The sequence below is a fragment of the Vulpes vulpes genome, chromosome 4, assembly GCF_048418805.1.
Source record: "Vulpes vulpes isolate BD-2025 chromosome 4, VulVul3, whole genome shotgun sequence".
Classification (NCBI taxonomy): domain Eukaryota; kingdom Metazoa; phylum Chordata; class Mammalia; order Carnivora; family Canidae; genus Vulpes; species Vulpes vulpes.
The window spans coordinates 53,820,111-53,836,676 of NC_132783.1; the positions used below are offsets into that span (position 1 = coordinate 53,820,111).

General features: G+C 45.0%; 1 protein-coding gene across 18 annotated transcripts in view; it reads right to left on the bottom strand.

Annotated features, from left to right (window-relative positions):
• Positions 1-7,696, bottom strand: part of HERC3 (HECT and RLD domain containing E3 ubiquitin protein ligase 3) — a 114,060-nt gene extending 106,364 nt beyond the window's left edge. For 3 of the 18 annotated variants that reach the window (XM_072754944.1, XM_072754933.1, XM_072754940.1), the window contains exons 1-3: positions 7,483-7,657; positions 4,332-4,393; positions 2,327-2,384 (exon numbers count right to left, since the gene is read on the bottom strand). The gene's annotated coding sequence lies outside the window, so the exon portion shown is untranslated. Of the gene's footprint in view, positions 1-1,343; positions 1,452-2,326; positions 2,385-4,331; positions 4,394-5,196; positions 5,608-6,791; positions 6,981-7,482 lie in introns of those variants that run through there. The other 15 variants (XM_072754934.1, XM_025998097.2, XM_072754941.1 and 12 more) reach the window with 15 other exon arrangements.
• Between the last annotated feature and the right edge of the window lie 8,870 nt (positions 7,697-16,566).

Sequence of the window (16,566 nt, forward strand, 5' to 3'; positions counted from 1 at the left end):
CTCTTCATGAAAACTTCAAAAATCCTTCCCACCTGAGTGACAGTAATGGAATTTTCAAGTAATCAAATAACAACTACTTACTAGAAGTAACAAAAGAGCAACCACGAATAAAATGTGTTCCCATGAATGGATTAGTAACTCTAATTAGAAACGTGATCTAGGTCATTATGATGTTCTGCCAAAACTATAGCAGGAGGTACTAAAATCATCTAGCTTTCAGGAGAGAAGTTCAGTGCAGTGAAGAGAAGCAGCCATTAACACAGCTTTCACCTAAAAAAGCACACCCTAGAAAAGCCCTGAAACGCAGGAGCGACTGGAGTGGAAGGTCTAGCTTCAGCAATGTTCTTCATCACTTGGCATTTTGCTCTCCCAGGTCCTCCTACCCACTTTTCCTCACTCACTGTCTCTTCCTTACTCCTAGAGGAATTGACTCTTTTTCTTCCTTTCAGAACACACACTTCAGAACAGTGCTGCAGAAGACAGGACCGCACTCTGGCTCAGCTCAGCACCTACGCCAACCACTGCAGTCCCAGCCCCTCCTTTTCCTGCCTTACTTCCCCATCACAAAGCAAAAGGAAGAAAGACATTCTGTTCCGTTCCCTCGATGTCACACCTGGTACTTTTCCCAGCCTTTCTCCTCATCTATTTTTGGTAAAAGATTCAGGGTAATCTCAGCAGGGTTTAAGGGTCAAAAGAACTAAAGTTCAAGCCTGAGTTAACCACATGCAAGCTGTGAAACCCTGGGGAAGATATTTCGCCACTGTTTCCTGTTTCTTGTCTCTAAAATGGGGAGAAGAAAGAGTGCTTAGCCTGATGCCCAACATACAGAACTAAGTGACTAACAAATGCTAACTGCTGTACCACTGTTACTCCCTAGTCCTAGTGCTCTTCCCTGAGACCCTCTGCAAACAGGACAGTTCCCAAAAGAGGGTGGGGGTGTGACTCCTTTCTTCCTCCCTGTGGTTAGCATTAGCTGTGTTCCGCCAAATCTGTGCCACAGCAAAGCAGCACTACCACCATCTGCCATAACTTTCATGAAGGGGATTTGAGGTTGCTAGGAGAAAATTTTTTGCATGCCTTTTCTTTTAAATTCTGGGTGGGGGGCTGGGAGGGTGGAGGTAGATAAAGCTCTTTTTTATCAGTCCTAGTAAGCTGAATGCTAAAAGATAAGCTGCAATTCCTAAACTTTGTCTTATTAATCAGGCTATGCACACAGCAGCCTAATGACTGATTCTTATTCCTTGTCTGTAAGTCACAGAAACCTAAATAACACTCGGGCAGGACCTCTAATCTCATTTATAATAGGGATAAGCGTCCTTTCAAATAAGCTTAGAAGCCATTACCCGAATGGTGTACGGGGAGAAGAGGGGTCTTTTTCAACCGCAGGAAAAGGCAATGTCCAAGGCTTCAGTGCTCTGCAGTCCCTCCCCAAATCCAAGCTTGAAATAAATCTAGAGCCAAAATTCAAATGCAGAATTAACTCCGCAACAAAGATTGATTCTGATGACACGCTTTATTGTTTAAAATGTTACTACCAGACAGAAATGGCACAGAAAGCAAAGAGAAGTTTTCAATTATGAGAATCCACTCCTTGCTGTTCTCTCCACTTCGGCTGGACTTTGTTTCTCTGACTCTTTAGCCAACACAGGAACCATTTCTACCCCTCCCCAGAAGATCCCATTACAGGTGGTACGTTCTTCACTACCTGGTGCTGGGCTTTGTGGAGCTAAAAGAATGATCTCTCCGCTGTCTGTGTAAGCTGTGGGCTGCCTTTAAAAGACATTTGACCAGCCTGGCAAGAACTGAAAAGTCTGACAGTGCCAAGCCAAAAATATGGAGCAACCAGGACTCTTACACACAGCTGGGAGGAGTGTAAATTGACATAACCACTTTGGAAAACAATTTGGCAAAAAAAAAAATAAAAAATAAAATAAATAAAAATAAAAAAAAAATAAAAAAGGAAAACAAGTTGGCATTATCTAGTAAAGGTGAAGATGTGAAAGGCCCCCAGCATGGCAATCTCACTCCTACACATATACCAACACTCTCCAACTTACCAAGCATCTACAGGGCTCCTCCACTATGCGGAGAACTGGAGATACGAAGTTGGGTGAAACCTACAAACTGAACTTTCTGCAAAGATGGAAATGTGGCATACCTACACTGTCCCATATGGTAGCTACTAGCTGCATGTGGCTACTGAACACGTGAAATGTGGTTAATAACAACTTGGGGACCGAAATTATTTTTAATTTTAATGTTTAAGTCATTTAGGGCTAGTGGCTACCTTAGTGTACAATGAAGCAAGAATCCCATGGACATGTACCTCAATATACACGCACAAGGATGTCCATATTTGTTTTTTGGATGTCCATTTTTTAGCCCTGTTTGAAATAGATAAAACAAAGACAACCCAAATGTTCATCAATAAGAAAATGGATAAACTGTGGTACAACAGTGAAAAATAAAGGCACTCTACAAGCATCAGTGAAGCTAACCCTTAAAAGCAACGTTGAGGGGAGAGAAAGAGCTACAGAAAAATTTAGAAACTGATGTATTTTTACAAAATCCAACACAAGTATAACAAACATTTGGAGATAAAAGCATCAGTGGTGGCAAAACTATGAAGAAAAGCAAAAATAAATAAATAAATAAATAAATAAATAACCTAATTAATTGATTGATTAAATATAAAATACAAGGTAATGATTATGGAGACAGGAGAGTTGGAAGGTACAATCTGTAAGAAGCACAATGGGAGCTTCGATAGCTTGGCTGATGTTCTGCTTCTGTCCTTTTTTTGTTGTTTCTTAGCACACATATTACATATACTATCTTATACCTACAACTATACTTCACAATAAAAGAAATGCAAAGTACTACTGAGGTAGTGTTGCTGCTTCTTGCATCTCACACATCAATCCTCTACCCATGCAAAGGCTGGGAGCCTCTCCATGGCAGGGATAGGTTTCACTCAACTGTGTCTCTAGTTTTCAGCACAGTGCAGGAGCACAGCAGATGGTTGATAAGTGCCTAGTGAACTGAACCCAAATCGGGGAAAACCAGCACTCCTGAAACTTAAGCTTGTTAACTGTTTTGTTTTCTAGGTAACACTAGAGAAACATTCCTTGTGCAGTAACAAAAAAATAATAATATTTTTCCTCCATTCTAAAATGCACCCTCCTCTCACCACGTTTTAGCAGATCTGAAAGTAGAATGCTTTCTACGATTGAAGCTGTCATTAAACGGTGGTGTTTCTCAATATTGCCAGCATGCTGGAATTCAGGAATGTAAACTCTGTGAGGGAAGGACTAAGCCTCTTTTGTTCATTTCCCTAACCTTAGAGAAGTCTCTGCCACACAGTCAAACCTCAATAAATACTCGCTAAATAAAGAAAGTTACTATTACTGCAAGCCCACAATGTGTCTGAGTCTTGCTAAAAACCTTACATAGATATGTAGTTTGCCCTTTACAATAACTTCAAGGCTTAGGTTAAGTGCCCAAGACACTACATGTAAATAAACAGTTGAAATGGAAACTTAGTAAGTGGGAAAGGCAGGGTTCAAATCTCATCTAGATTCCAAAGTCCATGCTCTTAAACATGACACAAAACCATCTCTCAAACAGAATGAAGCCAGTTCCACCCCTTCACCACTTTTGAAAACAAATGTTTAAAGAAAACTGCCCACGGTTAGTGAGCTTATATTAGCTGAATCACTGGTGATGTTTATAGGCAAACAGAACCTATGTTAGTTAGCCAGAGACCTGGGGAGAGGTGAGTGAAACAATCTCAACAGATAACCAGACTTTCCCCCCATATCCATCCTGAGTTATAATAATATTAATCCACTTACTGGATTCAAACATGGAAATATATGCCCCTGACACCAGTAAGTACTATTCCCAAAGGCAGTAAATTTCTAAAGAGGGCAGAGTTATATCATCAAAAGGATAATCTTATTAAAAAGACCTTAAAAGTCCATTTGATCCAACCTCTAGGCAAGAGGCTTACATTCCTAACCTCATTTTAATGGCAGCTGAAGCCTTCCGAGGCCAAGTAACTTCGGTCCTCTGAGAAGTAAGTTGTTGAAGCAGAGACCAAAAACTAGGTCTCCTACTTCCTGGGCTCACCTTGTTCTCTTCACTACATCACAGCAGAGGGAAGTCACTAAGGATCTGTTAAGGTCCCTTTCTTTCTAGGCAGCACGGGAGTTCTTTACATAGTTTATTTTATTTAATCCTGTCAATTCTGTGAGTTATCTCAGATAACTGTGATATTATCTCCACGTACAAGATGAGGAAACTGGATTCAGAGAAATAAAGTAACTCACCACAGGTCACACCCTTGGCATTTGGAGTAGATGCCAGAATGGTTTTCCCTCCCCTCACAGACCTGAAAGTTAAAGAAATCAGAATTACCATTATTAGCACAGTGCTGCAAAGTGCTTTCATGTTACTGAAAAGAAAATGAGAAGTAAACTTCTGAAAAATAAGAACACCTTTCTATCATGGAGCTTGAATATTCCCCAAACACTGCATCTCCACACAGGAGTTTGGTTAAACACCAATAAGATAACCTCTAACCAACCTCAAAGATGTCGCCTCTAAAAGAGACCTTGAGACACAGATACCACCTTTAAAAATTACTGGCATTTGTAGTAGATATAAAGGAAAAATAAAATGATTTTTCTATCTCCCATTTAGGTTAAAAAGAAAGAAGTTTGAAAAATAATTCCATTTTGTCTATCTTCCTCCATGGTTTCCATGTACTGCACACATTATAGCTTATTTTGCCAGAACTGTGTTTTGAAGACTTTCTCTTTCATTCCTGTCATCACCACATCCTCTTTCATGCAAAACAAGATGAGACTATCCGAGAGGCATGCTAAGTCTCTCAAAAGTCCTTCATAATTTTAATATATTACCATCATAACTGTTTCTATCTTCTTCGGTAGAAAATCCCAATCAACTTGGAGAATATTACTTTTATTTCTGAAACTGCAGCAAAACTATCTTGTATCTCCAAGAGGAGTTCAACTCTCAAGTTTTCAAAAATGTTTTTAATTATTATGCAAATCTTAAGAGATTTAAATTTGTTACTCAGAATGAAATGCTATAACCGACGACTCCCCACACCATTTGGAACATTTTAGAATCTCCGTTTCTTTTTTCAAAAATAAAAACCCAACTACTTACAGAACAAGTAAAACTGTATGCTAATCAACTGTTTCTTTTTTACATGCCAAAGGAGGCATTTTGCCAGAGAGGCTTCAAGCCTTCCTCCTTGATTCCTGCATACGTTCTCCAGAAGGTTCCTAGCCTCTAGTGTGGTCAAGACAATACTGTGTAATTCATCTACTTTGCTTTCAAAGGAGGTTAAACATATTACTCCCCTTTTCTGATTAATAATGCCATTCCCCTGCCCCCAGAGTAAAATAAAGTACAAAAGAGAGAGAGAGCGCGCGCACTTCACAGGAATCTGCCTACTGAAACAAGGCATCTCTCTCCAGAGCCACTGCATTAAAAAAGGCTGCCAATCCTCACTTCACTTTTCTTTCTTCTCGGTCTGGAGTTAAAAATCAGCTCTTTAAAAAAAAAAAAAAAAAATCAGCTCTCTTGATGTTATCAAATCATCAAATGAAAGGTTCTAGAAATAGCTTCCTATTTGTGGAAGGAGCCAGAAGACATACAAAAATGGAAGAGAGCTCTCGACTCTATCCTCAGGCATTCCGTGTGTAACGAATGCGAGCACAGCCTGAAAGGCTTGCTTGGCTGTGAATTCAAGGTACTTCCTTCCTAATGGGGAGGATTTAAAAGCTGAAGTACAAGGTAACCCCACAACAGCCCCCAAGCCGCGAACAGGCCAAAAGCAAAGTTCAAAGACACGTTCCCCGGATGCCCGGGCGCATCCAGCGGCTTCAGGGGACGCTCCCCGCGCGCCCCCGCTCCCCGGCTGCCCCGCTCCCCGGCTCCCCGGCTCCCCGGCTGCCCCGCTCCCCCGCTCCCCGGCTGCCCCGCTCCCCCACTCCCCGGCTCCCCCGCTGCCCGGCTGCCCCGCTCCCCGGCTCCCCCGCTGCCCCGCTCCCCCACTCCCCGGCTCCCCCGCTGCCCGGCTGCCCCGCTCCCCCGCTCCCCGGCTCCCCCGCTGCCCGGCTGCCCCGCTCCCCGGCTCCCCCGCTGCCCGCTCCCCGGCTCCCCGGCTCCCCCGCTGCCCGGCTCCCCGCTCCCCCGCTCCCCGGCTGCCCGGCTGTCCGGCTCCCCGCTCCCCGGCTCCCCGCTCCCCGGCTGCCCCGTTCCCCGGCTGCCCCGCTCCCCGGCTCCCCCCCTGCCCCGCTCCCCGCCTCCCCCGCTCCCCGGCTGCCCCGTTCCCCGGTTCCTCCCCTGCCCCGCTCCCCGCTCCCAGGCTCCCCGGCTGCCCCGCTCCCCGGCTCCCCCGCTCCCCCCCCTTGCCCCGCTCCCCGGCTCCCCCCCTGCCCCGCTCCCCGGCTCCCCCCCTGCCCCGCTCCCCGGCTGCCCCGCTCCCCGGCTCCCCCGCTCCCCCCCCTTGCCCCGCTCCCCGGCTCCCCCCCTGCCCCGCTCCCCGGCTCCCCCCCTGCCCCGCTCCCCGGCTGCCCCGCTCCCCGGCTGCCCCGCTCCCCGGCTCCCCGGCTGCCCCGCTGCCCCGCTCCCCGGCTGCCCCGCTGCCCCGCTCCCCGGCGCCCACGCCCCGCTCCGTCAGCGGCCCCGCCCGGCCCACTGCACACGTCCGCGAGCGGCCCGAGGTGCCTCCTGCCCCCCGCGCCCGCACTTACGCGCCCGCACACACACGCACGTGTCCACACACACCGTCGCCCGGCCCCGCCCCGCAGGCGCCCCCGGGCGAGGCGAGCCGGCACGGCCTCCGCAGGGCGGGTGGTGCCGCCGGCGCTGTCAGCCCGACGCCGGGCGCGGCGCCCCCCGAGCGAACTCCTCGCGGCCGCCGGGGCTCCACCGGACCGCCGAGGCCCCGCCGGCTCCTGTAGCTCCTCCCCGCGAGGCTGGCCCCGCAGCCCCGGAATTCAAAGCGGGACCGGCGAGGAGGAAGGGGAGGGTCCTCCTCGGGACTCTGCGTCGCAATCCCTCCGGGTCTGCACGCAGCCGACTTGGGGTGGGGGCGCTCCCGTTCCTAGGCTGCTTCCGGCCTTCCCGGGCGCGGGGGCTCTCGGTCGGAGCGCAAGCCCCGGGAACGGAGGCCGGCGCGCGCGAAGCCGAAGGGCACCCGGCCGCGGCCACCCCGCCGCCTGCCTCCCGCGCCGCGCCGCGCCGCGCCCCGACCTGCCCGCGCGCCCGGCTCCACGTCGCCGCGGGAGCGCCCCGCAGCCGCAGCCGCAGCCGCCGCCGCAGCCGCCCCTCCGGGAGCCGCGCGCCGACAGCCGAGCCCCGCGGAACGCGGCGGCGGCGGCGGCAGCAGCGCCGCGGCGCGCCCTCCCCGGAACCCCGGCCCCCGGCCCCCGAGCCGCGTACCTCGGCGACCGCGAGCACAGCCCGCCGCCCGGGACCCCGCCGGGGACAGCCCCTCCGGCCCCGCTCGGGGTTTCTCCGATTTCGGCGTCACAATAATAAGGAAGTTTCCCCGCAAGCCTGCGGGCGGCGGAATGCGCCGGCGAATGACTTCGCTCCCGGCCAATGGGCGCCCTTCTGGGGCGGACGGGCACCAATGGCAGCCGCGGCGGGGCCGGAGGCGGGGCGGGGCGGCGCGGGCTGCGAGCGGGAGGCGGGCAGAGAGAGGCCCAGGCCCGGGAGGGAGGCGGGGGCGGCCCGAGGGGACGGGACCCGCGCGCCCCGCGAGGGCCCCGCGGCGCGGCCGGGAGTCGGCGGGGAGTCGGCCGGGACGGGCGGCGAGACGCGGCGCGTGCGCGTGGGCGTGGGCGTGGGCGTGGGCGCCGCAGCGGGGCCGCCGGTCGCCGGCGGGGAAGCGCGGGGCGGCTCCGCGCTCGGTCGTTTTCGGGTTCTGGCTCTTCGTATGGACGCAGGGGTGACCAAAAGCCGTGAGCAAGGGAGGAACGTCCAGAGGTGACACCTGACGGTGAGTTATGGGGCGATTCGTTCCCGGGTGGAGGAGTCCTCGGGCTCATCCCTCCTCCGAGGACTGGGGCTGCGCGGTGGGCGAGCAGCTGGGCGCGGAGGGCGCTCCTGGAGCCCTGGGGGCCGGGCGGCCGGAGGGCTTGGCAGCTGGAGCGGGGCGGCGGGGGGCGCAGGAAAGCAGGCACTGAGCAGATCTTCAGTCTCATCATCTGAAAGACACCGTGTGGCTTCTTTCATGGATAAAGAAGTTTGCCCTCGCCTACTGGCCCTGGCACCGAATCTCAGAGCTTTCTCCTCCTCCCCAAGGTCACAGTGCTTTCAGAGTTACTCTGGTCCTTGTCCTTTTGAAGAAACCATTCTCACAAAGATGACTTCGTGTATCTGCACACACACACACACACACCCTTACATTTGAAGCACAGGAGCAGAACACTAACTCAAAAACAATGGCTCTCCTAGTGGATAAATTTCTGTAACCTGTCATGTGAACTGGAAAGGTCCTTTGAGGTCAGATTCTTCCCAAGGACATTCACATGAGGTCAAATCTGCAATTACCTGTTCTGGAAATCTAACAGATCGACCAAGACCCCCCCACCCCCACCCCCAAAAAAAGTTTTGAGGAGTGATGTATCCTGAGGATGGGTCATTGTTGTCTGGCCTCTGGACGCTCAATGATATAAGCCAGTTGTCAAATGCTCCTGAGACAAGAAAGATAAGAAAAGCAAAATCTCAAATTATCAGGTAGCTAAGGTCACCTAAGAAAATTCCACACTGGACACCCTCAAAAACACTGGAGACAAGATTAACAAGAATCCCTTATGCGGTTTCACCAAAGTCTAGATATCTCACAAAGACATAATCCCAATTTAGAGATGGTATCACAAAAAGGAGCTAGGAGAATAGCCAAGAGGAGTCAGGGTAGGAAGGGAGGTTCCCCATGGCTGAGGAGAGAGGGAGATCCTATCTTCAAGTATGAAATGTGAGGTTTGTAATCAATCAGCATTTAGGTCAATATATTTGCCCATGGCTTAAGTGTTTTTCATGTGAAATTTCATCTTGAGGAAAAAGTTGGTTATCAAAGACTCAAGCCTGGAGGGAGGATAGGATGTATGTATGTCTAAATTACAAACTGAGATACCATAAGCTTCCTTACCAAATAAACATCCAGAACCCTAGGAACTTACTTATATGTAGAACAATCAGTGAAGATCCTCAGAGTACTTCATTTTATTTTCTTAATTGAACCAACATACAGTGCCAATTTCCTTAGCAATCATGTCCTGCTCCATTTACCAAAATGGCTTTAAATGGCCCAGCAGAAACAATGGTCATAATAACAGACATTTAGACTGGCTTGAGAGGCCATAGTTTATTTCTCTTAGCATTTCTATAGCTTCATCCTTTATCTATTTCTTTCTGGCTTTCTATATGTTGCCCAACAAATATACAGTATACTGAACATCTACTGTAATACTAGCTCCTGTGGCTATCTTAGGAAAATGGCATAGTCCCTTGTTGCCTTAAAGGGAGAGGCAAACATTAACCAAATATACATACCAAAAAGTACATAGTTGCTAGCCATGATAAATGTTAGGAAAGAAAAAGATTCATGTTAAAGATTAAAGATTTAACCTAGGGTGCCTGGGTGGCTCAGTCAGTTGGATGTCTGCCTTCGGCTCAGGTCGTGATCCCACGGTCCTGGGATGGAGTCCCACATCACATCGCTGGGCTTCCTGCTCTGTAGGGAGTCTGCCTCTGCCCTTCCTCTTTGTTCTCTCTCAAATAAATAAAATATTTTTAAAAATAAAAGATTTAACCCAAAAAACAACTGTAAGCAAAATTGACCTCCAGTTAATGCTATACACACTGAGGTATTTAGGAGGAAGTATACTAATATCTGCAACTTCTTTTGAAATGTACGTTCTAAAAGATTGAAGGATGGATAGAGGGATGGATAGCTGGATATACATGTGACCAATCCAGTATACCAACGTGTTATAGACTCTACATGGTAGGTAGATGGGTGTTCATTGTACATTACTTCCAACTTCTCTGTTTAAAAAACGTACATTAAAAAATATTGGAAAACAAAAAATAAATAATAAGAGATGTGATAAATTGTAACTGTAACCAGCTCTAATACTGGACAGATGAGGAATCCCAGCGACAACAGGATGATACCCAGTGCTGCTGTGCTTCCATCTGAACAGATACCCATTTGCCCCATTGTTTATAGCTCACTTCTTGAAATGCATATGCCTATTTCAAATTGAAAGAAATTCTCAATAGTAGGAATACTGTTCAATGATAATTATTTTCTGTGTTTAACTTACTTGCCCGGCAGACAAACATGAACTTGGCAAACTTAGAGACAGAGCAAACTTGTGGGGACAACACAGGTTGGCCACAACACTCTGTCTTTCAGGTATACTTTTGAAGAATTAAGTATCTTCACCTCTGGGAAAGGAAAGTACTGATTATTTGACAGGTAATTCATGTACACCCTGTAAAGCTACCTAACAACAAAGGTGTTTCTCAGTCCTCTCACAGCCCCGCGCTCCAAATACTCATTTTGTCCATCTAGTTAATACTCAAAGGAAAAATTGGTTGTAAAACATTTTTTACATTTTTTTAAAAAGATTTTATTTATTTATTCATGAGAGACACACACAGAGAGAGAAACAGAGACATAGGCAGAGGGAGAAGCCGGCTCCACGCGGGGAGCCTGATGTGGGACTCGATCCCCAGGACTCCAGCATCACACCCTGAACCGGAAGGCAGACGCTTAACCGCTGAGCCACCCAGGTGCCCCTTTTTTACATGTTTTCACTGTTTTTTGTTCTTTAATACAGTTTACCCAAGAGCCTATATATTTGCCCAGGCTAAATTATCTAAGCTTATTGAAAACTGTCCTATAACACACGGCATTGATTTATTAATGTGAAAAATAACTTGGAAGGAGAAAACCATGGTAAATCAATATTACCATCAATCAAATAATTATTAAATTTTTAGCCAATGTCTTCTATATGTATTGCTGGACAAGAAGCATTATTCCTGACTACAAAGAGCTTACAGCCTTTATGACTATTTTTGTGTTTCTTAAAACTATTCATAATTTAGTTCTGCATTTGTAAAGATCAATCTATTTGGATAAAGCACAACCACCTTAAATATAAGAACCTCAGTAGTATCATATAGGTTAAAAAGATTGGATGGTTGAACATTTCCTAAGAAAGCATTTGGAATGAGCTTTGCTGTGTCCCTGAAGATGCATGCAATAATGTCTTTAGGAAGTGACATCTTTCATGAAAATTTCTCTTCTCTCAAGGTCCCCAAACTTGTATCCCAGAAGTGCCATCCAACCCACCACTATGACTGCACTGACAAAACAAGTCCTTGGGGAAATACAGCAAAGAGCATGTCTGTTTCTCTGTAGCTGCAGAGTGTGTACATATTTTAACTGCCAAAACTCAGGCAACTTTACCCTTCTCGAAGCAAAGAACCAAATTCTCCAGAAGTTCACTTGTGTCAAATCAAAATGAAATCATCAAAATGAAAAACCCCTTTTCTTTGAAGTTAAAGATTAAATCTAGGTCAAATGAAATTTAAGGAATTTTGTTATATCCTAGAAAGGCTAAAGTGACCCTATGGAATTACAAAGGGGTGTGCATAAAACAACATTAGACAGCTTTATAACTTGACCATAAATTCAGGAAACTCAGGTGAATATGCATAATAAATGGTTTCTTGCTTTACCATTATGTTATATGATATGTTCCATGACATTACCTGGCATGCTAAGTGTGTTATCCCTTCTACCAATGTATAGTTTGTGTTGCAATCAGTGTGGTGCAGTAATACATTTTCCTCAATCCTAGCAGAAGCATCTTCAATATGTTGTCTCAGTTGACTTCTCTCACTTTTACTAAATAAATCTTGGAGGGCCTAGGTGGCTCAGTAGGTTAAGCTTCTGCCTTCAGCTCAGGTCATGATCCCACATAGGGCTCCATCCTCAGTGGGGAGTCTGCTTCTCCCTCTTCCTCTTTCTCTGCCTCATTCCCCAGCTAGTGCTCAAGCTCGCTCTCTCTCAAATAAATAAAATCTTTAAAAATAAATAAATAAACCCGTATCTTTAGCATACTGCAGAAGAAACAAGTAATCAGAGGGGTTCTATCTGTAAAGTTGATACATAATGTAACATAAAATAATATAAATCTGTAAAAAAAAATAAAATTGTTTGTGTTTCCCAACTTTATGGTTACCCTTTATAGAAAAGGGAACTGATAACTGGTACTTAACTTTCCATTGGTCTTCAGCATATGTCTTCATCCTACATGTAGTTGTAAAAGCCCAGGGAAATCAGCCATTCTATTCACTTTAAAATTGTTGACTTACAAGTTGTTCTTACCTTATAGATATTTAAGACTCTATAGTATCCTATCTTATGGATACTATGACTATTTCTGTTTCCCTCTTTCCATTGGCTTTTGAAAGCCTGGAATAAAATGTATGTCCCATCTGCACAGAATCTTATTGCATACATTTTGAGGAGTAACCTCATTTCTAGGTTCATTTTAACTTTCCTATGACATTTTCCTGTTATATTCATTTTACCAACTTAAAGAAAAACAAACTTGCTTTTCTCTTGACAAAGGTAACAAATATTCAATACATAAGATATGTAAAATACATATAAGAAAAAAGAAAATTTAAATGATCAGTCCATTTACCACCCATTCTTAGTTCTTAATATTTTGTCCTTTTCCCATGCATGCATACACATTTCTAAAAGTAGCTCATTTTATGCATTTTACATGATGCTTTCTGAATTTAAGAATATATTTAACATCTTCAATAGAACTAAATACTATTCTACAACATCATTTTAAGTTGCATGTAAATTACATTTATCTACAAAATGGATATACTGTAATTTAACCAATTTCTTATTGTGTTTATTTTCCATTCTTTACCATTATAAATAATAGTGCGACATAGCTACACATAGTGAATATAACTAAATATTTGCCTTCACCCTTGATTATTTCCCTAAGATAAATCCCTAAGAGAATAATTGCTAGGTCAGGCAGATTAGAGACCCTTCAGGCTTTATAGTGTATTGCCAATATTCCCTAACAAAAGATGGCATCATCGAAATACACCCACAATGTCTAAGTATCCCTTGTTCAACCCCCTTGCCAATAATGGGGTTGTTTTGGTTTGGTTTTCATTTTCTCATTTTTACTGTATTAATTTTATCAGTCACCTTATGTCTTGACTAGAATACGTGGGATATAAACATAAAAATAAAACAAAAAAATTCTAGTGAAATAAAAAACCATGTGGCACACATCTGAAAATTAGCTTTAAGTGCTGTTTCTAAACATTCATATCAAAAATTACCTAAATGCATAAAACTGTATGATTAGGGTTGTTGGTCCTTTGCTGAAATTGCTTGATGTCGTGTGACTCCTCAATCTTCCCACACACCTGCCAAAAATAAAAGGTTCCAGGAAGGAAGTTCTGTACAAATTCAGACTGTTGTTAATCATATTCTTATTCGCAATGCACATACCAATAACAATCAGTTGATGGTTCACTGAGTTCCATAGCAAATAAAAAGCAGACAAAGTAGGGTGCCTGGGTGGCTCAGTCACTTAAGCAGCAGATTCTTGATTTTAGCTCAGGTCATGATCTTAGGATCGTGAGACTGAGCTTGGTGTCGGGCTTACACTGAGCATGGAGCCTGCTTAAGGTTCTTTCACACCCTCTCCATCTTCCCCTCCCCGCTCAAATGAATAAATAAATCTTAAAAAAAAAAAAAAAGTAGACAAAGTGTCAGAATTTATTTCATCCATCAATAGAATGGCAGCCAGAGAAGGTATTTTATTGTCCACCTCTCAAAAAAAAAAAAAATGTAGTGTCATGACTTGTAATAGCCATTGTGGTCCAATAATCACTTTTACCATCAATCACCTTACTATGTGTACCAGTATGTCCTAGGCTTTATAGAAGAAAATGACCTTACAGACCAACCATCAGATAAGCATGTACTTTGAGTTCTTTTGTACCCTTCAAGAGTGGATTACATCCACGTTCTTGCCTGGTTCCTTTCTTGATTAACTGGATAAAATTTCAATGTAGATATATAGCTATTAGCCTAGAACCAATCAGAACAACCTATCCAGTACCTGGAATGAAACATGTACCCTGGGCCTTATTAACATGTTCTAATGAATTGTGCTGATCTATCCTGTACTGAGGGTAAATGGCTTGGAAGGTGTCATGAGTTAAATAGTTTCCCCCAAAATCCATGTCTACTTGGAACTTCAGAATGTGAACTATTTGGAATAGGGTCTTTACAGATGTAACTGATTTCATTAAAATGAGATTATTGGCCATAAAATAGGGAATTAGGAAGGTCCTAAATCCAGTAACCGATGTCGTTATAAAAAGGCCATGTGAACACACAGACACACACAAGGAAAACACCATGTGAAAACAGAGGTTAGATAGGTGTCTGCCAGCTGAGGAATGCCAAGTAACCACGAGAAGCGAGGAGGCATAGAGAGTAGATTCTCCCTCAGAGCCTCCAGAAGGAACCAACCTGCCAACACATTGATTTTGGAATTCAGCCTCCAGAATCGTGAGATAATACATTTCTGTTGTTTTTAAGCCACCAGGTTTGAGGAACAGAGGTAAGTACATTGCTACAGAAAGCATCTATGATAGGCTTTTTTTTTTTTTTTTAAGATTTTATTTATTCATGATAGAGAGAGAGAGGCAGAGACACAGGCAGAGGAGTGCCTCTGCCGGGAGCCCAACGCGGGACTCAATCCCGGGACTCCAGGATCGTGCCCTGGGTCAAAGGCAGGTGCCAAACCGCAGAGCCACCCAGGGATCCCCTATGATAGGCTTTTAACAAAGTCTAGCGGTGGCACCTGTGACCAAGTTGATTGCCAGGATTGACTGGCTGATCTGGCATCTTAGCCCACAGTTCCCTTTCTCTGAGAACTCCATGTGTGTTCTTCCCAAAGTGTCAACTCAATCAAAAAGAATGGCATTTCCAAACAGTCTATTCTTAGTCAAGATACATGGGGAGTTAGAGTCCCCGGCTAGATCTTTCCAACAAATAGTGGACCTCCTCTTGCAAGCAAACATAGGTTAGCCAAATCCACTTTACAAATTATCTTTCTCCATCTGATATTTTCTAACAGTATCAGTAAAACCAGAGTTCCATATTAGTTTCATTCAGAAACTATGAATTATTTAAGATTGCACATATACAGGACTTGACCTTGAAATCCTGGTCATTTCAAAGATAAATCATCATATTTTCCTTGATCTTACAGCAGAGCAGGTCCCCTTTGTGAATGACTATAAAGTATAGGGTGGAAAATATTTAAATTTATTTTGTTTATCCCATAAAGTAAGACTTTGGATGTTAAAGTGAAACTTAATGTCTGTGGAGAGGACCCATGAAAATCAATCATATCTGTAGAAAACTCCATCAAAGGGACAGCAGGGCAGCTCAGTGGTTGAGCATTGGCCTTCGGCTCAGGTCATGATCCTGGGGTCCTGGGATCGAGTCCCACATCAGGCTCCCCAGGCAGGGCTGCTTCTCCCTCTGCCTATGTCTCTGCCTCACTCTGTGTGTCTCTCATGAATAAATAAATAAATAAAATCTTTTTTTAAAGGATTTTTAGGGAAAAAAATTATAATCCCAGGTCAGCCTCTGAATCATTCAGTGGACTTGACTATGCTGAATCTAAGCTATATCGAGAAAGCTCTCTTAGTACATGGGACAGATGTTAAATTTAACCACAGAAATATTTCACTTAGGAGATCAACTAAGCAACTCAATGATTTATGTCACTGAAAATAAATAGTTGCTGTTAATTACAAGCTCCCTAAGCTTTCTTTTCTTTTAAAGATTTTATTTACTTATTCATGAGACAGAGAGAGAGAGGCAGAGAGAAGCAGGCTCCATGAAGGAGCCCGACGTGGGACTCCATCCCGGGTCTCCAAGATCACAACCTGGGCTGAAGGCAGCGCTAAACCCCTGAGCCACCCGGGCTCCCCTCTCTAAGCTTTCTATGCCTCATCTATTCTTTGAAGAGAGTGCCAATGATAATGATATATTAAGTTATTTTAATATCCACTTTATGGAGATAATATTTGGAATATTGAGAAAAGTCCTTTGAGAAATATAGATGAAATATTTGGTAAAACACCAAAACAGAATTTTTTAAAGAACACATTGTCAGCAAATAAAAGAACTCTTAGGGATCCCTGGGTGGCGCAGCGGTTTGGCGCCTGCCTTTGGCCCAGGGCGCGATCCTGGAGACCCGGGATCGAATCCCACATTGGGCTCCCGGTGCATGGAGCCTGCTTCTCTCTCTGCCTCTCTCTGTGTGACTATCATAAATAAATAAAAATTTAAAAAAATTCTTAAAAAAAAAAAAAAAAGAACTCTTAACCGAATGAATTCTGCAGCTTCTTTGCAAACGGGTTCTAAAA